Below are 21,500 nucleotides of genomic sequence, written 5' to 3'. Positions count from 1 at the left end.
TAGTAACGCGCAAGTGGGACGGGACTGACCGCCGGAGAGATTGATGCCGTGCAGAGGTTTGGGAGGGAGGGGGAAGGGCGTTGGGGGTGGGGTGGGGACAAACGAGAGCTTGGTTCTGAAGACTGTGGTTTTTCACCCTCAATAGCAACTACAAAAATCGCCGGGGGCCCAAACTGTAACCTAAGATACCCTCAGCTGTCCATTTCAGATCTGCTACTTGGTAAACTGGGGTACGCACCCACCTGCAGAAGAGGTACTGCGCAAAGTTTGGCAAAGGGATATTGCATCGGTCCCTGCTAAAAACGAAACAAGTCTTTCATCCCCCGGCCTCTGGGTTCCAATCTGCGTGCTGGCGCCGAGGGTGGGGGCCGAGACGGCCCCCGGGAGAACCTCGCATTTAAGAAGAAGCTTCCCAATCGGCTCGCGAGGGAACGGCGCGCTCCCCCCTCCCCAGCCGCGTCCGCTCCCAGCCCGCTCCTCGCATCCCTCCCATTCTCCATTTCCCTTCCGTCCCCTCCCCGGCAGGGCGTGCGCCAGTCCGAGGCAGGATCGGGTTCCCCGCCTTCCAGTCCAAAAATCCCGCCACGGGAGCCGCAGAGCAGAGGAAAAGCCGAAGTGGAGAGAGGAGAAGAGAGAGAGCGGGGAGTCCCCGGGCTTGCGGGAGGCAGAGAGCAGCGGCCGCCGCGAGCACCAGCGACCTGGGTACCTGGCCTCAGGGCAGAAGAACCTCTCCCGGATCAACAAAGGCAGCCTGAGCGCGCACCGCTCGTTTGCGACTCCAAGTAAGTCGAAGCGAATGCGCGATTCCTCCAGAGGTGTCTCGGATCGACACCTTTCTGGGCGCCAGCGCGTGATGCTGGGAAGAGTGGGAGAGAGGCCGCTGGTGTCTCTGCTCGTGGGGCTGCTTTCAACACTGATGTGCTCCAGAGGCTTACTTTGGGGGAGTCAGGTCGGACAGTCAGGGACCCGTGGGAAGAGTGTAAGCTTTTGTAATGTTATGGGATGTGCATGTGGACTGGGTTCCCGGCTTCCAGCTGGATGGCGAACGGCGTAGTACCTGAGCAGTAGGTGTGTCTGTGGCTGGGCAGAGAAGAGAGAGAAAGTAAGGCAGCCTGAGCAAGCAGGCTCATTTTCCCGTCCTTCCTCAGCTTCCCGGATGGCCCCAGGGCTTGCCAGCTGATGCGTCTCAGCTGGCATTTCTAGGTACCAAGTGGGAGCTTGTTCCTCCCAGTGCCAGCAGCTACACTGCGCGTCCCTCACAGAGCATCTGGGCACTCCTTGTCCTGCCTGCCAGCCCAGGAATGGTTCTAGAAATGGTTCTGTACAAAGTTTAAAAGACACACCTTGCACTTCTCATTTGAATAATTTTAATAATTGCCCTGTACAGAGACACTTGAACCTTTTATTTCCCCCACATAAAGCTAGGGTGTATTTATTGCTAACTGGCTAGATTCTTAGTTTTTGAGTTGATGCATCTAATAAGTTAAAATATTTTAAAAGAGAGGAATGTATTCTACTCCTTCCCTTCCCTACTTAATACATAAAACTTCCTTTCTCTTCAACACACACACACACACACACACGCAAGCACCCTTTTTTCTTTAACACAACACTGAGTTTACTTACACTCTTGTTAACTTACCCCTACCTCTGTTAACAACTGATTTATAAGTCTGGGGGAGACACTGAAAAACTAGGAGTGGCATGTGGGGGGAGGGGTGGCAACGACTGGGGAGAATGAACAATTTGAGAAAAATTAAATTCCGGTCTTTTGGCATTTGGCATCTTTCATCTTGAGGGTTATTTAGGCAATTTGCTTTAACAGCTTGAGAAAGGTGATGTGTGTTTGTGTGTGTGTGTGTGTGTGTGTGTGTGTGTGTTGGAGGAAAGGGCCTGGGAGGAGATCCAGGAACTATCAAGAAAGCTTTTAAACTAAAAACATAATGAAGCAATTTCATGATTTCAGGCAAATGTGGAGTTGATGAAACAGTAAAGCCCATTTTAGCCTCTTGAGCATCTGGGGATAAACTGATATTTGAAATATTGGAAGGTAATGGGAGTGAGACAAAAGAGGTGTCTCTCAGCATAGAAAATAAAGCTTCTATTTTCCATCTTCTTTATGGTTTTATTTTTAAATAAATTAGGCATTCTAAAGACCAAGTCATTAAGAAAATTTATAGTCGAGTTAAATTCAAAGGCAATGAGAGTGGATATTTTCTTTTCTCCTCCCTTTGGGACATGAGTTATTTCAGAGGAGCAATATTTGTACTTTCTCATTTAAATTAGAGGATGGCTTTTAAACAATTATTTCATGAAAAAAAACAACAACCCTGTTATTTTGTGCTTTAAGAAACTTTGGTGCTTTGAATTCTCTAATTGTACTTTAAATCGGTAGAATTTGACCTTTCTTCTCCTCCTCTTCCCAGGCCTCTTTTAGGACATTTTTTTCTCATTTAGTGAAAAGCCTCTCTAAGAACACCCACCTGAAGCCATACTTAACGAGTTAGCTGCTGTGTCCCTGCTGTTTGCTTTTCAGGACAAGTGTATTGTGTTTTCAAAGCTAGAGCTGTGAGAGAAAAGACACTCAGTTAATATGTGACTTTTTATTATCTGACTTTTCAATGGGGTCTTACATAGAATGAGAACAGTAACATTTAAAAATATTTAGAGTATATTATAACACAATTCTGTGGATTTCTAGACTTCTTTTCATGATATTGGGAATAATAAATTTACTAATTTATTGAAAATTTCCACATATACCTTAGTCTTCACATATAGCAATATGTCACAGAACCCACATATTTAAATGAACATTTTTGATGTTTTTACTCTAGAAAACCTTGTGGCCTGGTTTGGATTTTCACAGAACCTGATCATTGGAAATAACTTGAGAGAAATAAGGTCCTTAAATCATTTAATTGCTTTTATCAATAAAGTCAATCTTAGAAATTAAATATTTTGAGTTGAAATATTATTTTCCTTTTGAAGATACTCTTGCTTTCAGATTTAAATGACATTCTCACGTGAATTCTGATCATATTCTTATTTGCCATGTGGTATTTTCTTACTATTCAAAACTTTCTCAGGAGATCGAGTTGGGTTGACTTGTTCAAAATGGTACATGAGTTAATAGTGGATTCAGGGCCAGTAGTCCCTATTCTGATTATGAATTCCAGTTCTCCAAATACACTTTTTAATATGATGACATAGTAAAAAGGGGAACTGTCCTTGACTCCCTCCTAAGGTAATGCCCAAACCACGACCACCCAGGGTGATCAAGGGGCAAGCTGAGTGCAGGTCAGTCCTGTGTGAAGAGATGCTCACCTTTAGGCATCTGGTGAGCCAGACATCTCCAATTGCCCTTGTTCCCTTAGTTAGATGCGGAGTGGAGCCTCTCTAAGGGTGAGTGATGTTGTCTCTTTTGGCTGCAGTTCTAATGAATAATCAGAGCGCTTTTGTTTCCTCTTGACTCAGGTCCATGTCACACATGGGGTAAAATAATATTCAGATATGGAGCTTCTCTCTATGAGCTGGGCCTGCTTTTTCCCATCAAGTCAACTGGCTTGAGTGGAATTTGGGCCACAGCCTTGTGTTGGAAAGCTGTTCTTCATTCTTGATGTTTATGTCCATTTCAAGTTTCCATCCACTGGGCCATTTTTCCATGCACTTCTTGCCAATCTTTTATGTGGCATAGTTTTCCAGGTGTCATATGATCTTTCTAGATTGTCAAACATAGCAAGCCCTTTGTTCCTCCCTACTTGAGTATTTGGTAAATGACAAGTTAAGACTTCTGTGGTTTAGAAGGCTAACTATAGTGTAATCTTATCAGAGGGCATTATAATTATGGTAACATTGCAGATTTGATTATGTAGATCACACTCACCACAAATCCCTTTTTCTTTTAAGTAGGCAGGGAATACAGTGAATGGTTCATGCTCAAGGTATTTTGAGAAATAATTAAATTTCTTCTACACTGCTTTATTTTGGAGTCATTTCTTTGTAGTAGATTTAAATAAAGTGACATTTCAAATAAAAACATCATCATAATGAGTTTCCTAACACCAGAATTCTTAAGATTCTTAAAGTTCATAGTTAGTTAAAAAAATCTATTGTTATATATTAATCTTGAATGAAGTAAGTCAATAGTAACTGACACTTGGGCTCTTAATTCTAAGAATTGTGCTGAATAAGAACTAAAAACATCATTTTAAGGCACACATAGCATTCTATAACTCTCAGCTTTTACTCCCACTTCTTCCACTTTTTATACCTAGATATGAGATGACTATCCTTCAGTGAAATTACAGACAAACATGGAGAGAAAGACAGCAAGTCCTCAAACTTCAGTGTGGAATTTGGGTGAAACTGATTCAGTCTGAAATTAAAGCCTCCAAGAGTGGGTTTTCCCAGGCAAATCCTCCCTCTAGGTGGCGCTCTAATTCTCCCTCCTCTTTCCTTCTCAGCCCCTCCATCACCCCTTCCCAAGACTTCAGTTCCTCCTTTCCCAGCAGTGTTAACATTGCAAAAGCGAATCATTTACTTCTTAGGATTACTCACTTTTACCACCAGCTCCACTCCACCCACCCCATTTACCCCTTGAAGGCAGGGACACTCTCATTCATCTCTAGAACCCTAAAATATCTAGAGTGGGAGCATTGAAATGCCTGATAAATGTCTGATGAATGAGTGAAAAAGTAGCTAATGAGTCTGAATACCATTCTCTCTGCTCTTCGTCATGCTCCAGTGACCTTGACTGTCTTCCATACTCAATCCCTATAAACATCACCTGGTACCAGTTTCCTGTTTAAATCCAAGTACCCCATTCTCAACCTTGAACCTCTAGAAGAAGCTCTCCTCTCTTCCCCTCACCTCCATTATTGCAAACGTATAGCTCTGCCAATTCTGTGGAGTGTCTTCCTGATCACACTTCACCTTGTTCATTTTAAAGCCTTTGACCTTGCATGGCTCTGACTCACTTCCATAATGGAGACAGAAACCTTACCTCTTCTTTAACAAACTGTATTATTCAAAGCCGTAAGACTGAACACTTGGAACATTATTTTCATCATAACTTCAGTGTGGCTATAGGCTTTTGCTTTTCAGAACTAGTGACATGTATTTTCTCATCATATTTTCATAACAATTCTACCTAGGTAGGCCGAGCAGGACTTTTTTTGTTAAATTGATAAGGATACAAGTTTAAAGAGGTTAAGATGATCCCATACGAGAATCTTGGAGTTCTTATAAGATCTTAAAATTCCTAGTTTGGATATTTTTTCTCCTCTATAATATAATGCCGTCTCTTCCTTTGGCTAGTTAATTTTCTCTCTCATTTGCCTCTCACATCAAACCTGAACACCAGTGTCTATGCAGTGAATGGCCAGATCACCCAGGGTAGTGATTTCCGATCCTCAGTGTTTATCAGAATGACTAGAGTCGCATCTTAGCATCCAGATGCCTGGTGCCCATCTCCAGAGATTCTGATTTGAGAGCTGGAGTCAAAAAACCTGGACATGTGACAGGCCACCTGAATGTAGGTGATGTGTTAGAAACATCAGCTGTAACGCTCCATTATTTGAGCTCTAAGATGGAAGAAATCAAGGTAAACCACAGCTACACTTCTTACTAGCTGTGTGACCATTAGCAAATATTGTGATCTTTCTTGCTTCAATTTCCTTATTCCTAAGATGAGGCAATGATACTTATCTGCTAGGACTGACATGAATATTAATCTAGAAAATGAGTGTGAAGGACTGGACCCAGCGTCTGACTGCTACAGAGTATTTGACGAGATAATGGAAATGCTGATTATGGGGGTGCAGCCCTCCCCATGAAAGCCCACCCTTGCTCTTCCCACCTCCCCCCTCCCAGCTGCTTTTATTTCTCATGTCCAGCTGGCATGAGACGCAAACAGACAAACAGAAACCTAGTCTCTGTCTCACAAAGGTGAGACTTCCTGCTTCTTGCAATGCTCCTGCCTTCTATACTCTCAAATTATTCTAAATACGGATCCAAAACCCCTTCTGAAAAGAAACATATGGGACATGTGATCATGCTGCAGGCCCCAGGGAATCTGACACGTGAGATCCCCAAATCAGGCTGTTGACCTTGGCCTTTCCTTTAGTGTCTGTGTGCCTGCTTAGTTGTGTCCAAGTCTTTGCAACCTCATGGACTGTAACCCACCAGGCTCCTCTGTCCATGGAATTTTCCAGGCAAGAATACTGGAGTGGGTTGCTATTTCCTACTCCAGGGGATCTTCCCAACCCAGGGATCAAACCCGAGTCTCTTGCATCTCCTGCATTTGTATGCTGATTCTTTACCATTGCACCACTTGAGAAGGCCCCCTAGAGTGTGCAGGAGAGCATTTTGCACACTGGATATTTCTTATCTAAGGCGCAGCCACTTCATTGCTGGCACTGTGATGCCCACAGCCATGTCCTCCCTGGCCCTGCTGCCCTCATGGAGCCTCCAGCTCGGAGGGCGTCCAGGTTTGAATCTCGAGCCTGCATTTATCTCATTGCAGTTCTGCCTGGTGCTGAGTATGTCCCGTAGGTCCTGGAACCTTAGGTTTTCTAGCTGTAAGATGGCGATGATGACGATGGTGATGATATATGCTTTGCCTTCCTCATGGGCTGGTGGTAAAGGTCAGTTGTATCTGTGCAACGTTTATAAACTGTAAACTGTTATTTGAAACATGAGCTTCTGTTAATAAAATCAATAGGGCCAGTTCTGTCTCATTCTTTCCCCAATTCTGCTGCTCATCATGATCATTTTCTCAGGACCTAGAGACTGCCTAAGACGACAGAAGGTAAGTTTGATCAGATGAAGTGAGTAGGAGGCAAGATATGTGACAGGTGTGAAGAAAAGGAAATTTGAGTCAGAGTGAAAAAAAGAGAATAGACAAGTCTAAAAAAGGTTAAACTAAAATGGCTATGAATTGTTTTACTAAATATTATGTTAAAGTGCTTCCTCAGAGTTGTACAAGATGCATACCAAAAATTCCAATCAGTTCTTCTCAGTAAATTTAGGTTTTTATGGTGGATTAGCAGCACTTTGTTGATACCATGGATGTGCTCCTCACACTTTCATATGCATATCAGTCACCTAGAGATCTAGTTAAAATGCAGATTCTGGTCCAGTAGGTCTTTGGCTGACTCTCAGAGGCTGCCTTTCCCACAAACTCCCTGGTGATAGCAGCTGCTGGCCTGGGGACCCCATGTTGAGTGACCAGTCAATAGTGTTTAGTTCCATAATCTTGGAAGACTAGGAGAGGAATCAGAACTCTCTAATCATGATGTCCATAGCTTAGTACACACAGTGAGGGTCACTGGCAATAACACGTCCTAATAGTGCAAGAGCCGATCATGCCTGTATCTTCACGTCCAAGTAATATTTATAATGTTGGATCATTTGCAGAGGAAATTGGCAGTCACCATCCGGATTGCCATTGACTTGACTGAAGCCCCTTAGGAATACAAGGCCCTTTGTCAGATGTGATCTTGGGTTTCTTATGAGTACTCTGCTGGATTTTTTCCCTGAGAGGGTGTAAGTGAGCCAAATATTGCCATTTTCATTTACCTTAGAAGCTGGCAAGAAGTGTTTAGGAAATTCCATTCTTAGTATGAGAATGATGTAATGTAATAGGCTTTCTGCATCCTACAGTATTCTCTTCTTGAAGGTTTAAACATCGTTTCTCTCTTGGAGGTCCCCTTCCATACCATAAGGGAAGTAGAGCAGGGAGCCTCCATCTGTGTGGCTTCCCAGGAGACACTGGGCTGCCCAGGGAAGGAGCCAAAGATGTTTGTCTCAGAGTCCGGATTTAATCAGTAAGGAACATGTTTCGGTCTCAATTTTAGCTAACAGAGAAACTCTTCTTCACTCAGGATAAAGTGAATGGAGACCAGATAAAACTTTAAAATAATGTTTCCGTAATGGCCTTCCTCATTTGAGAATAATATGGCGTCTTCTAACCTGGGTGAGGGATTATCGCTCTTGACAGCAGAGAATCGTCTCTAAAGTTTTAGCGTTTAGTGGCCTTCGTTTCTGAGCATTAGAACATCAGAAGGCTTCCACTGGGCATCTGCCAACCGGCCAGATGGGGTGTCCATGTTAAGCCAGGAGTTGGATCTTTGGCTTAAAAAAAATATCCTGCTGCTTTGGAGAATCTTATGCGAGGGCCAATTTAGTTCTTAAAAAATATATATATATATTTTCTGTAAAAAAATGTTGCCTTCTGTGTACAATGTATTTCTTTAAATATGAGCTATGGTCCAAGATGATCAAATGAGGAAGTCTGAAAGCTGCTACGTGAAAGAAAGCAGAGAGTTTATTAAGTTATTTTAACTGGTGGAGGTACTTACATTTTGAAACAATAATATAAAGCCTTTCTTCCCATCCTCTTTTCTTGATTACAATATATGTTTAACTATTCAATTCAAGGCCTCTGGCAAAATACAGAACCTTAAATTCAGCTCAATGCAATTCAAACTTGTAAAAATATTGATTAATTTTAACAATGTGAAAAATAATGTGTTTTTTTTATTACTGTGTTTGTTATTAGGAAAACACAAATATATACCTGAAGAAACACATTATTTTTTCTCATTCTGGAACAATGTATGCAAGCTATAGGATTTTCAAATCTTTAAAGTTATGAAGAAGGAAAAAAATGACTTATAATTCTGCTCAAAATAGGCACCACTATTAACACTCTGATACACTTTTATAGTTTTCCTGATTTAACTTTTGAAAATAGTTGTGCAAATAATTGTCCTGCTTTTTAGGTCAATATTATAATCAACATATGCTATATTTTTATAGCTTTACATACATTACCATGCACATTTGTTTCTACTAAGTGGTCCAATTAAGATGGAAATTCAATTTATTTAGCTTGACATCACTAAATTTGAATCATAAAAAGCTTAGTAAATTAATATCATGGACTCTCATTAAGAAGTTGGAAATAGAAAAATGCAGACAAACAACCATCATCCCACGAAGCAAACAAAAAAAATCTTTCCCCCAGCAAAGGATGGATATTTAGATGGGAACAAATAATCCTGTGGACTTTAATGTGTGCCAGTTAAAGGTCAAGCTGAGTAAACATTATCTTTCATTCTTAACCTTGCGGACCCTTCAGATAGTATCCAGGGGTAAATGTCTCCCCAGGGAAGCCACAGCTGCCTGATCCCACCCAGGTTCAATCTCAATCCTTTAGCAGGTCCCAGGAGCCTGAGGAACTCTGAGCTGCTCTGGGCTAAGATGAGTGGGCCCGATGCACTGCAGGTGGTAAACTTATGGGACAGCTGACCTCTCTGAAGCACGTCCCCCCAGGGCTTGGCACTCTTCAGGGAGTGTTTATTTGGTCTGTTATTATTTGGAATGACTAGTGTACAGATTGGCTCTAGTTTAAAGTGAGTCAGATCACACTTGGGTTTGTCAACCACACTCTTGTTTGAAGAGAAGGGGGCGAAAGTTAAATGCTTTTATTGTTTGTGCCAGTATTGGGATTCCCACCAACTTGAGCCTGAAATAATTTCTAGCCTTTGAAAACAGCAGTTTGGGTCTGATGGTTAAGGATCACAGAGTTTGCCCTCTGATATATGATATCTGGGGATTGGAAGGTGTACTTCAAGGCTGTCATAAATGAGTTTGGATTGGAGAAACAGATCAAAAGCAATTTAGCAGGAATAAGTAGGTAGAGGTGGATTTCTACCAACTTCTCTCTAACTCAATCCACATTTCCTAAAGGCAGGATAGCTATGGGTTTCTAATATCTTATCCAGTGATTTCTCTTGCAAGAGGTTAAAATGAGAGCATTTAAGGCAGCAGAACCAAGAATACAAAAGAAATAGAAGTGGACTTGAACTGAGACCTTAGGGAAAGCATCCAAAAATCTGATAGAAGTCTGATGCTTGGGCAGAGGAGCTTCAGATCTCACAGACAGCACTAGGAAGGGGTGAAAGTTAAATGCTTTTATTGTGTATGCCAGTGTTGGGATTCCCACCAACTCTTCCCTCCAGTCTGCATGAACTCTCTTTGGGTCCTTTGGGCTCAGTTGACTCTGGTGGGGTTCGTTAGGAGATTTCTCCCCAGTGGATTTGTCTTGTTTGCTTTCTAAATCTCCTAAGCTCTGCCTGCCTCTTGGTATAATGATGCCACAAAGTCATTCCAGGACAGGAGCAAGACTGTCCCCTCCTTGTTCCTCTCAGAGGAAGGATTTGCAGACAAAACAGTATCCGTTGTTCAAGTGAAGAGCTCCTGCCTTAAATAGGACATGAGCAATCTTGGATGCTGGACTGTGAGCTAGACAAACTGGCTGCTGGAGTCAACTTGTCCATAAGCCTTATACCCTCTACCCATTGTTTCCATTCATATCTTCCCCACTCCTGAGGGGGAATCCTGAAAGGAGATCAAGGAAAAGACCCAGAGTCTTCTTTTCACGGACACAGCAGCATCCCTCCTGTAAACCTAGTTAGCTTCTTGGATTAGTTTTCTACTCTGACTTCTACTCACCAGCTCTAATATATCATGTAAAGTATCTTTGTTGAAGTCAGGAAAAAAAAAAAAAGTTTAGACTTGGGCATTTCTATTAAAAACCACTTATTTTTATTTTGAAGAGTACATATTGTTTCCTTGTCTTCTTCACATCTCAAATTGACCACTTCCTTACCTAATTTCCAAGTCCATATCAAGGTATGGCCAGTTTTATCATCATCTATTGGAACTTGAGCAACTATTGAAAATAAGTACAGAACACAGGAAGGTGTGATCACTCTCCTTAAGGTGATTTTAATGTTTCTTTGGTGAGGAAGTTCAGCCTAAAATATTTGTATCTACTGTATATTTGTATCTACTATGACTCATAATGCTGCAGTGAGATCTCAGTTCCTGATGGGAGGCTAGGAACCTCTGAATTTTAAGAGGTGAGAAATGTAATGGTTGAGTGCAGGACAGTTAGGAAAGCCTTAAGGAGCAAGTAAAAAAATTCCCCCAGAAGGTGGAAATGGAGGAACTATGGGACTGTGGCTGATTGAACTAATTTGACTTTTACTGAAATAGGATGTGGAAATACCCAATGAGAAGCGCCATGTGCAATTGAGGAGCACTTAAGATACATACCAGAAAAGATAGGAAAATACTGACTGGTGTTTCCTGATTGTAAATCTACAGATCTTAAAGATTCCTCAAGATGGCATCTAGGTGATTTTATTTCCATTTTTAGGTCTCTATATGAAAGATGCTTCAATTATTAAATCATTTTGGATTGTCTACCCTTGGTATTTAAAGGAAGTCACTTTAAATATTTCAGTGGTCCTGCGTCTTCTTGCTGAACCTCTTTGTTCTATCCTGTACCTCTAGACAGTTGTTTCTAGTTCTTTCACTTTACCGCTACCCAAATAGCAAATGGCAAATTGAGTAGTAGGTACTCAGTTTGTGTTTATCATTGCATAGAGTTAAGACAACCTTTCACTTAGTTTCTACTCACTTTCCCCGCTCTCCTGCGCTCCCTGCACCAACCCTGGTGACATTTAATGGTAACTGGCTGCCTTGATCAAAACTTGTGACATGAGCAATCACTTTCTTTGACCTCTCTAGCTTTTCTACTCCATCTTTCATACTCAAGGATGTTTTCATAATCATTGTGCAGGCGCTCAGAGTCCCACGCCTGCCGTGGTATGAAGACAGCTGTGTATCCAGGCTTCATGCTGGCCTCGGGCATCCCGACTTTCCCTTGGTGTGCTCTGGGGACAATGGCAGTAAGTCAAGTTCAGGACCTGCCAGGGCATCTGAGGCTCTGGTCCTAGGAAATGCCAGGGCCAGGGAGGAGCCTTCATCCCCTATCACCAGCTACTTCTAGAAGCTGGAGACCTTGCTTTCTTTTCTTAGCACTTCTCCTTTTTCTGTTCTGAGCACAATTCACCAACATTACTAACTGAGTCCCTGAATGGTTAAGTAACTTGTTCAAGGTCAGAAGCTGAGACATTGAGACACTGAGAACATTGTTTGTTTGTTTGTTTGTTTTTTGACTGTATCACGGGGCATGTGAGATGTTAGTTCCTTGACAAGGGATTGAACCCACACCCTCTGCTTCCGATGCTCGGAATCTTAACCAGTGGACCATCGAGGAAGTTTAAGAAGTAGAATGGGGATTATAGATCAACTATATCTAACCTCAAAGCTCCTAAACATTACACTCTTCCACCTACACCCGCTGTCCTATGACAAGGGCTCAGTGAGTATCTGAAGATATTTTGACTCAATCCCTTCCTTCTTCCCCTTTCCTGTGTCCAGGAATATGCTCTCATGCTATGTATTTTATTTCTACCGCACTACGAACAAGAGAATACACTCTTTTTGGACGAAGAATCCTGTTGTCAGACCATCTCCTTGATTGTATATTATCTTATTTGCCACTGCTTTCTCAAGCATTGGTTTGCCTGGCCCGGTGGTTCAGTTGGCTTGTATTGAGGAAGGTCAAGGGAGGAGAGGAGACTGGAGGGTGTCTGGGTGATGCGCTGTCTGTTCCTCCAGGCTGCTATCACCTGACCAAATTGTTTGCTGGATTGCTGTGTTCCAGCCCCAGGGGAGGCCACAATGCTGTGTTTGTTTGTGTATGAGAGGCTCTGGCTTTGATTAGCAGCTAGCTTTGGTGCAGCTGAACATACAATAGGGACCAAAGGATGGGAAAAAAAACCCTGCTACAGTTTCCCATTGGAAAGCATTCGCTGTCAAGCTTGGAAATCCAACAGTGGGGCACAGATGGATAGAGGCTGGGAAAGGTTAGGTGATGGATTCTCCATGCCCTGCAGCTCGTTGTGTGTGATACAGTCACTTCTTTTCGTAAAGTACTGAGCCTCTCTCTCTAGAGATGTCTTTTATGATTAAGGTTTGAGACTTGTATTGATGTGGTTTGACGAGGGGCAAAGCCTGGAAGCTGAAAAGCGTGAAGGAGCCCCACAGTGATAAGGGCAAGGGTAAAAACGGTGAAAAGGATGCACCTATCTTAAAGGGCTAGTTACTCACTTAAAAAAAAGTATTACTTTGGCTTCATGGAAGAGATAAAAAGTAACTATAACTATACTTCTATCAATGACAGAGGAAACGAGCAAGTTTTTATGTCAGTACATAGGCAAGGTTAGTGATTTCATAACATAGACACGCTGATAACAGATAATTTACTTCTTCTCATTAAATTCAATCTTGTATCTAGGAAAAGCACCCCTATCTGCTGGTAGCTGAATAATAAGATGTCTGCCTAAAAACTCATCATACATCTTTAGAAGAGTGCTTCAGTTATCAAGAATTTTTCATCAATAGAATAGTCATCTGAAACATTGTGCAAGTTACAAAAGCCACTGTCCATTATCCAAGCTTGTAGGTACCTTATTTGGTCTTCCAAATGAGGAACAAAACAGGCTGAAAATCAGAAAACCACACAATGGTTAAATAAATGGTAGAAGAGTGGTTATCAGGTTGTCTAGAAGAAGATACTCTGATCTGGCATGGAAAAAGGAGGCTACATGAAGGAGGTAGGGTTTTGAAAGACACAGTGGTACTGCCCACAGCAGGAAGGCATGAGAAAGGCATTCCAGGTGAGGGCTGGAGAGGGAGGAGTAGCAAAGAGATGATAAAAAGTAAGATATCTGGGGACAGAGAGTAGAAGGGCTGGGTGTGTGCAGACAATGGGTGACCAAGGAGTGAAAGTTAGGATTAGGAAAAAAGTTTTGGATAACAATAGCAAGACCCTTGAGGTGCAAGCTGATCTGCTTGAACTTTATCCCCCTTAAATAGTAAGGCATCTTTGAAGGTTCTGCACAAGCAAGGAAAAACTTTGCTAGAGTATAGGAAAGATTAGAGAGTAACAGATTAGAGGTGGGGAGAATCCATTAGGTTTTTAAAAAGTAATCCTCTGTGTACCACCCCTCCTCCCAAGCCCTTGATCTTTTCAAATTCTGGAAATCCTGTTCACACTTTAGTGTTTTGCTTAAATATCATATCTTCCATGAAAATTGTCTTCATTCCTCTAGTTAAAGTTAATATTCATTCCTTTTTCTGTTTCACAACTTTCTATACTTTTTCTTTTATAGTTTTTATCCATTCATTCATTCAAAAATATGCAATGAACACGATCTACTGGGCTCTATGTTAATTACTTCCTAGTACAGAGATGAATCCGACAGTGTCCTTAAAGCTCACAGTCTAGTTGGAGAGCAGGCATGTCAATGGCTAATGGGTGCGGTGTCAGTACAGTGATCTAGATAAGCACTCTTGAAAGCCCATAAGAGAGATACCTGATTCATTTGGGAGTGGATTCATGGCAGGCTTCCAGGAGGAAGTGTCTCTTGACTTGCGTTTAAAGACTGCAAATGTGGGAGTTCCTGGTAGGAACAATAGTGTGAAACCTGACTTCATTTTTATATGGCAGTTATTTTAAATAGCTATTTCTTCGCTACTTAACTACAGAGCTCTTAGCCCAATGCTTTGCATGATGCCAAATGTCTTTAAGAATGAATAAACGAATGGATTTCTGATGCCTTCACATTAGTGGGTACTTAGGAATTCTTTCTGGAGACACTATGAAGGAAAATAGAAGCTATCTGATATTAGGATGGAAGTCTAGATGTTAAGATGGGTGTGAAGGGGGAGTAAAAAATGAGATGCTGATCAGTTTGAACGCATTCCAGTCCCACTGATGGAAGAAACCTAAAGAAAGAGCTGGTATAGGAGAGGAGGTGGAGTGTCTTGGACTTGAAGGAATTGTGGAAAGATGGATTATCCTCAGAATGGGGATGAACTGGATCCAGGCTTCTCGGTCTCTGACCTTCATGGGCATCTGCACCATCTCGGGGGCCATTTCACGAGAAGGAGCCTCAGGCTTCCAGCACTTGGCAGTGGAGACCAGGTTCCCAGCTGAACTCAAATTCCCAGGCTCAGTACTGTACCTTCCTCCCCAGGGGATTTTGCAACATGCTTCTGCCAGAATGAGGCAAGATCATGTTAACAGTTTTATTTGCTGGGGAATACATGTTATTACTTCGTTCCATCTCATAAGGTTTCCTGGGATGCATTGGCTTTCAGGAGAACTCTGTAATCAGGTCTAGGCATTCCACATGCACATGGAATGGTCTGAAGCCACATCTTCCAAAAGAGATCAGTTGGCCTGTGAGTTGACTTCTGTAATTTGAGTTTACGTTTTAGATGTTCACTGATCACCACACTGAGATGCCCACATTTTCCTTGAAACTGCTGATTTTGCTTTGCTCGAAGGAATGATCTTCTGCCAGCCATGTACAGAGTCATTTCTTCTGCACCCAGTGGAAAAAGTAGTTATTCATGAAACACAACACCAGAGTGACCGTGGATGCCAAATTGTTATGGCTCAGTGAATATTGATTAAAATATGTGGAGAAACCCAAGTGCTGAGCCCTCAAAAGGAGAATGTGTCTTATGTTCAACGCTCTGCAGGGAAGGAAGACTCCCCTCCATCTCTAGTATTTTCTTTCTCCACCTCTGAGATCTTCCTTTAGAGTGAGGGCAGAGTCAAGGTAAATGGATCATTTTAATTTTGTTTCCTTAAAAATTATTCTTCCAGCGTTGCCAAAAGCAAAGCAAGCTCAGGAAGTCAAAATTGTCTGGTTTCCAATCCCTAATTCATGTGAGAGTCAGAAGAGGCAGGAAATGTCCTGGGGACAGAGATTAGCCAGTTTTCTAAGAAAACCATTGTGCCTAGGATATATTATATGTGTTTATTGTTACAGATCAGGACTTAGTCTCCAGCTTCTGTTCACGGTAATTGGGAACCCGTGAGAGTGAAATCTTATGACTTTTATGGAGGTTTTACCTCTTCTGGTTCCTTTGACAAATAAGTAAGCTTCTGCCAGGGGGAGCCTACTGTAATACAATTAAGAATCTTTTATGTGCAGATTCTCCATTTGATATTAAACAAAATCATATCCAATTTAGGCTTCTCTATAATGAAGCTAGCAACTAACTTCCATGTAATATTTTTCCATTCACGAATTGCTTTCATATATTTTTTCTCATTCTGTCCTCAGAGCAATCATATGAGATCAGTTTTAATAACTTCACTCCTTATACAGATGAGGAAAAGGAAACTTGGAGAGTGGAGTCTTGACCAAGGGTTCTCCAAGGAGGTGCCTCATTCACCTCATAGGATAGTTTGAGGAGTTTTTTCATAGTCTGTAAAAGTTATTTTGTGAAAAAAAAAATGCAAAGAAAAGTCAGCATTCTATTCTTTCCTGTGTATAGATTGTGCTTTAAAACATTGGCTTGCAATATTCTAGAGCAGTTTCTTAAAGAACAGTTCACCTGCATTTGGATCTCCTGGGGTTGCATCCTCCCCCTCTGAAATCAGTTAGGTGAGGGCTTGGAAATATTAATTTTTAACCAGGCCATTTCATATGAAGCAAAGTTTGAGAAACTCTGTGTGTGTGTGTGTGTGTGTGTGTGTGTGTGTGCGCGCGCGCTTGTAATAATTTCACCTTACAGTTGTTGAGAATAGGGTCTATTATGGTGCTAGCTGTCTTCCAGAAATTATTGGAAATAGACTCTAGGTTTTAGACCAGTCTCTAAGACTGGTTAACTTTGTTTCTGAGTTAAGTAATTTGAATCTTGCAGGCTTCCACTTCCTTAATTGTAAAACAAGAAGCCTAAAATAAAAAGATCTCCGAGATGCCTGAAGCACTTTGAGTCAGCGGCTGTCTTCTTGCCAAATTTTGGTCTCCTGATTCTTTTCTCTCTCCTCACGAAACACCCTTCTGAATGTGCTTCAGTCAGTGGTTCTTAATATGTGGTTCCTGATCTGCAGCATCCGTTTTACTTGGAAACTCGTGAGAGAAGCAAATTCTCAGGTACCACCCCAACCTGTTAAATTAGAAATGCTCAGACGGGGGTCAGCAATCTGTGTTTTAATCATCCCTTTGGTGATTCTAACACATGATGAGGTTTGAAAACCACTGACTTAACGCATTTTTGATCCTGGCTAATAAATGTGAATATGTAAAATGTTCAGTTACATCTCATTTTCTTTGACCTGTGCAGCTGCCAAAAGTCTACAGTTCTCTATTGCTCAAAGAAAGGCAATAAGGAAGATATGATCTCTGTGTTTTTAACTGATGACTTCTGAGAGTAAAGAATCTGATTTTGCGTGGTTCTAAAGTAGCTTCTCTTATACATAGAGATAGTTAGAGGTTATATGAAAGTTTGGCAGAGAATTAGTATTTTCAATTACGGGCAGTTTTTGCCTTGCATGGTTCCAATGTGCATGAAGTTTGGTTACTACAGTTTAATTAGCACCAGTTCCCGACAACATGGTTCAAATTTTAGTATATAACTATAAGTAATTGCATAAAGTACAAATTAAACTGCTAACTTCTCAGTCCACAGAGAAAACGAAAGAAAAAGAAAGTGAAGTCACTCAGCCATGTCTGACTCTTTGAGACCCCATGGACTGTAGCCTGCCAGGCTCCTGTGTCCATGGGATTTTCCAGGCGAGAATACTGGAATGGGTTGCCATTTCCTTCTCCAGGTGATCTTCCTGACCCAGGGATCAAACCTGGGTCTCCCACACTGAGGCAGACTCTACCGTCTGAGCCACCAGGAAATCCCTCAGTCTGCAAATCACTCCATAAATAATAGATTTGCTTTATAATCAGTGAGCAGTCACATCATTTTTTCCATCCCTTGCCCGTCAGTGGTCCCTCTGCATTGGTAATTCATTTTATGCACAGACAGTGAAGTCTGGACTATTGTTGCCTCCTTGTCTCCCAGGATAAAACCAATGACATTTTTCAGAAACAGACAATTTAAAGAAGAAATTGGCCAACAGAGATGAATGTGCAGGCAAGAAGTGAGAAGTGATTTAACACTGGAAGTGAAATTCAAATGAAACATCAATGGAGTTAGAGAAGAAATATCTATCCGTAGGTGGGTACGTTGACATTGCTGCCAGCTGAGAAGCTCTGCATTCGCAGCCAAAGACACTTAGTGGAGACAAGCTTGTCGATATAAATGAGGAAGACAGACAAAACAAAGAGGATGAAGATGTCCCGGAGGAACTGATGCTGGCAAGAAACTCACTTTAATGGAATTCTCAAGTATATTTTAAGATTTTGAAAGCATGAAGAGCAAAACGTTGGAGGCCAATCCAAACCTAGAGAGCCATGACAATTGGCCAAGGCATTGAAAAGTTGCTCACAATGTATTGTAATTTACACAGTGAGAAGACAGCAAGCTGTTCAAAGTAGTCATGATAAATATTTTTCCGAAAAAAGAAACACTTTAAATCTCAATATTTCTAATGTTGTAAGTTACCATATACTAAGTAAGTATGAGCTTCCCTATAATTTTAAGTTTTCCTATGCATTTACAGGAGCTTTCCAGGTGGTGCTGTGGTAAAGAATCTGCCTGCCAATGCAGAAAATGCAGAAGACATGGGTTCAATCCCTGGGTTGGGAAGATTCCCTGCAGTAGGAGATGGCAACCCACTCCAGTATTCTTGCCTGGAGAATCCCATGGACAGAGGAGCCTGATGGACTTCAGTCCATGGGCTCACAAAGAGTTGGACACGACTGAGCAAGGATGCATGATGCACAATACGTTTACATCTGATACTAAGAGTTTTTAATGATTTTGCAAAAACTTTTGAAGTTCAGGGAGCAATCATGCTGCTGCTGCTGCTGCTAAGTCGCTTCAGTCGTGTCTGACTCTGTGCGACCCCATAGATGGCAGCCCACCAGGCTTCCCCGTCCCTTGGAGTCTTCAGGCAAGAACATTGGAGTAGGTTGCCATTTCCTCCTCAATGCATGAAAGTGAAAAGTAAAAGTGAAGTCACTCATTCATGTCCGACTCGTAGCAACCCCATGGACTGCAGCCCACCAGGCTCCTCTGTCCATGGGATTTTCCAGGCAAGAGTTCTGGAGTGGGGTGCCATTGCCTTCTCCAAGGAGCAATCATAATTGTTCCTAATTATTATTAAGGTTGCTTTCCATGGTTTCACTTTACATGATCATTTTTATTGTTTCACATTTCTGTGTAAAGCAGTGACTGTATATATCTGTCTATATATAACTATATGAGATTACATATTTTGTATTTTTAAAAGAGTATAGATGAAAACAGCCACCCATTTATTCACTCATCAGATATTTATAGGATGCCCATAAACTGTACTGTACAGTGACACAAGGGTGAAAAGGTAAAAGGTACCTACTTATATTCTTGATAAATGAAGAACCAAATAAATAGACACGATTTCAGTTAGTGGTAAGTTCTAAGGAAAATAATAAAGAGCAATTAGATGGAGAATGATTGTGTTTATAGAAAGAAGGGGGGATGGTTTAGGGAGGAGGTTATCAGGAAAGACCTATTGGTTTCTACTAAATTCTTTCCTGAACAGTAATAAAAACACCTGCCAAATCTTATCTCCTACAATTTCAGTTACTCTTGGCGACTCTTGGTGACCCCATGGGCTGCAGCCCACCAGGCTCCTCTGTCCATAAATTTTCCAGGCAAGAATACTGGAGTGAGTTGCCATTTCCTTCTCCAGGGAATCTTCTCAACCCAGGGATCAAACCTGTGTCTTCTGCATTGGCAGGTGGATTTTTTTACCACTGAGCCACCTGGGGAACCTGGTATGAAACATAATGTTTTACTAATCCTAGTCGTGTATGACCTGTTTTAAATAAAGCAAAACCTGTAATAATAAATTTATGAATAGAACCTTAACTCAAGACTGAAGCACTAAACAATATCTTATTTTTATTGATTGTATGTATTTAAATCTGGAACCATATGTGTGAATCCCAAGGGCTGTGGGTATATTTCAACTGAGAAATGAATATTAAATAGGTTTTGGACAAGGAGAGGAAAACATATGCTGACATTCATTAAAAATGTTGCTCAAACTTTAGTAAATAGCTTGCAAAAATAATATTGTTATAGAGAAATTATAAATCCACATGTAAAATACTTTTATTCTCTGTCATTTAAGAAATTGACATCAATGATAAGCACTATTAATGACAAGAGAAATACTGTCATTATTACATATGACTTTTGTCTTTTAACACATGGATATAAACAAAGACATTAGCTTATCTTTTTAGGTGGTGAAATATGAAACTGTGCCTATATATACATATATATATGGTCATTTCATTCCTATTCATTTATTCATAATATATGAATAGGAATAAAATATATGTGTATGTATACATATATACATACATAGATGTATATAGAGAAAATTGTTTAAAAATTGTTAAAGCCAAGCAGAAATTCTAATCATATTTGGTTTAAAGGATTGTCTTCTTGCAAAGCAAGCATTTCTTTGATTCCTGGTCAACGGTGAGCGGGTCGAAGGCTGCCCGAGGCAGTTTGCTAAGTGGTGTTAACCCGAGGGGCAGAGGGTGGTGGAAGCGGGTTGCTTTGCTCCTTTTGCCGCAGATGTGTTGTTATTCAGCACCGCTTGGAGCGTGCACACAGTATTGGCAACAGCAGGGGAGGCCTAGTAGCTGTCGGGTCACTTCCTCAACTGTCCATTAGCCTGGATGCTCAGAATGGGACCCAATGCACAGTTTTCATTACTCCTTACAGAGTCACAGCACATATAGTTCAGCTCAGAGCTGACTTGAAGTCTGGGGAAAATCAGGCCAGAAGGTCTAACACAGAGGGCTCCCCCAAGCCCAGCTTGCTCTGCGAGATGAGTAACCGTCACACCCGTACCTCTGAAGACGAACAACAGGGTCTCCTGTGGGGCAGGTGACAGTGAGCTGCAGGACCAGAGGCCAGAGTGCTGGTTTATGGAAGCCGACTGCTGTCAGGAACGAAATTCAATTGCAAGCTAACATCAGAAAGTCAAGAGAAAACGGATGATGCAAACTTGGGGGGAAACCCACAATGTTACTTCCTTTTCTCTGTTTCATGTCCAGCATCATATCTTTTTCTACAGTATTTCTGATTCCTGTCGTAATTCTCTTTGAACACCTTCCAGAAGACGTTTTCCCCTTTCTTTATCTCTCCCAGCCACAGCTTTAGGTTGTAAATGGAGTAAAAGTACTCATAATCTTATAAGTATTTATCAATTAACGCCAGGGCCAGGTATTAAACTCTAAGAGGAAAACAACAGAATAGGATAGTTAGAAAAGATAGTTCACATTTTAAACTTGACACTAAAACGGTCTGCTTTAAAGAAAGATTTCAGACCCCACATATGGGTTTTATTTTTTCTATCAGGTGAGTAAGGAGCCAGTGTGAGCCTGGGGGAGGGGCTGTGTGTGAGTGTGTGGGTGAATTGTGATGAAAGAGGAATAGGAAAAGAAATAATCAGACTATTTTATTCTTCCATGGCATAAAATAATAAGAGTTAATAATAAAAATAAATTTGAGGATGCTCAGTGGTTGTCATTTAGGTATGAATGTATGTTTGTGTTTTCCAAGCATATGCTAAGCATACATATAGTATGCAAGGG

The 21,500-nt window shown here is 41.4% G+C and overlaps 1 protein-coding gene across 2 annotated transcripts in view; it reads left to right on the top strand.

Moving 5' to 3' along the window:
- Nucleotides 1–446: 446 nt before the first annotated feature.
- The window catches only part of PTN (pleiotrophin), a 100,509-nt gene continuing 79,455 nt past the window's right edge, over nucleotides 447–21,500 (top strand). The window contains exon 1 of one of the 2 annotated variants that reach the window (XM_061165881.1): nucleotides 447–782. The gene's annotated coding sequence lies outside the window, so the exon portion shown is untranslated. The remainder of the gene's footprint in view (nucleotides 783–21,500) is intronic. The other variant, XM_061165880.1, reaches the window with a different exon arrangement.

Source organism: Dama dama, chromosome 18 (genome assembly GCF_033118175.1).
Source record: "Dama dama isolate Ldn47 chromosome 18, ASM3311817v1, whole genome shotgun sequence".
NCBI lineage: Eukaryota > Metazoa > Chordata > Mammalia > Artiodactyla > Cervidae > Dama > Dama dama.
This window is presented reverse-complemented; position numbering and strand designations above follow the sequence as displayed.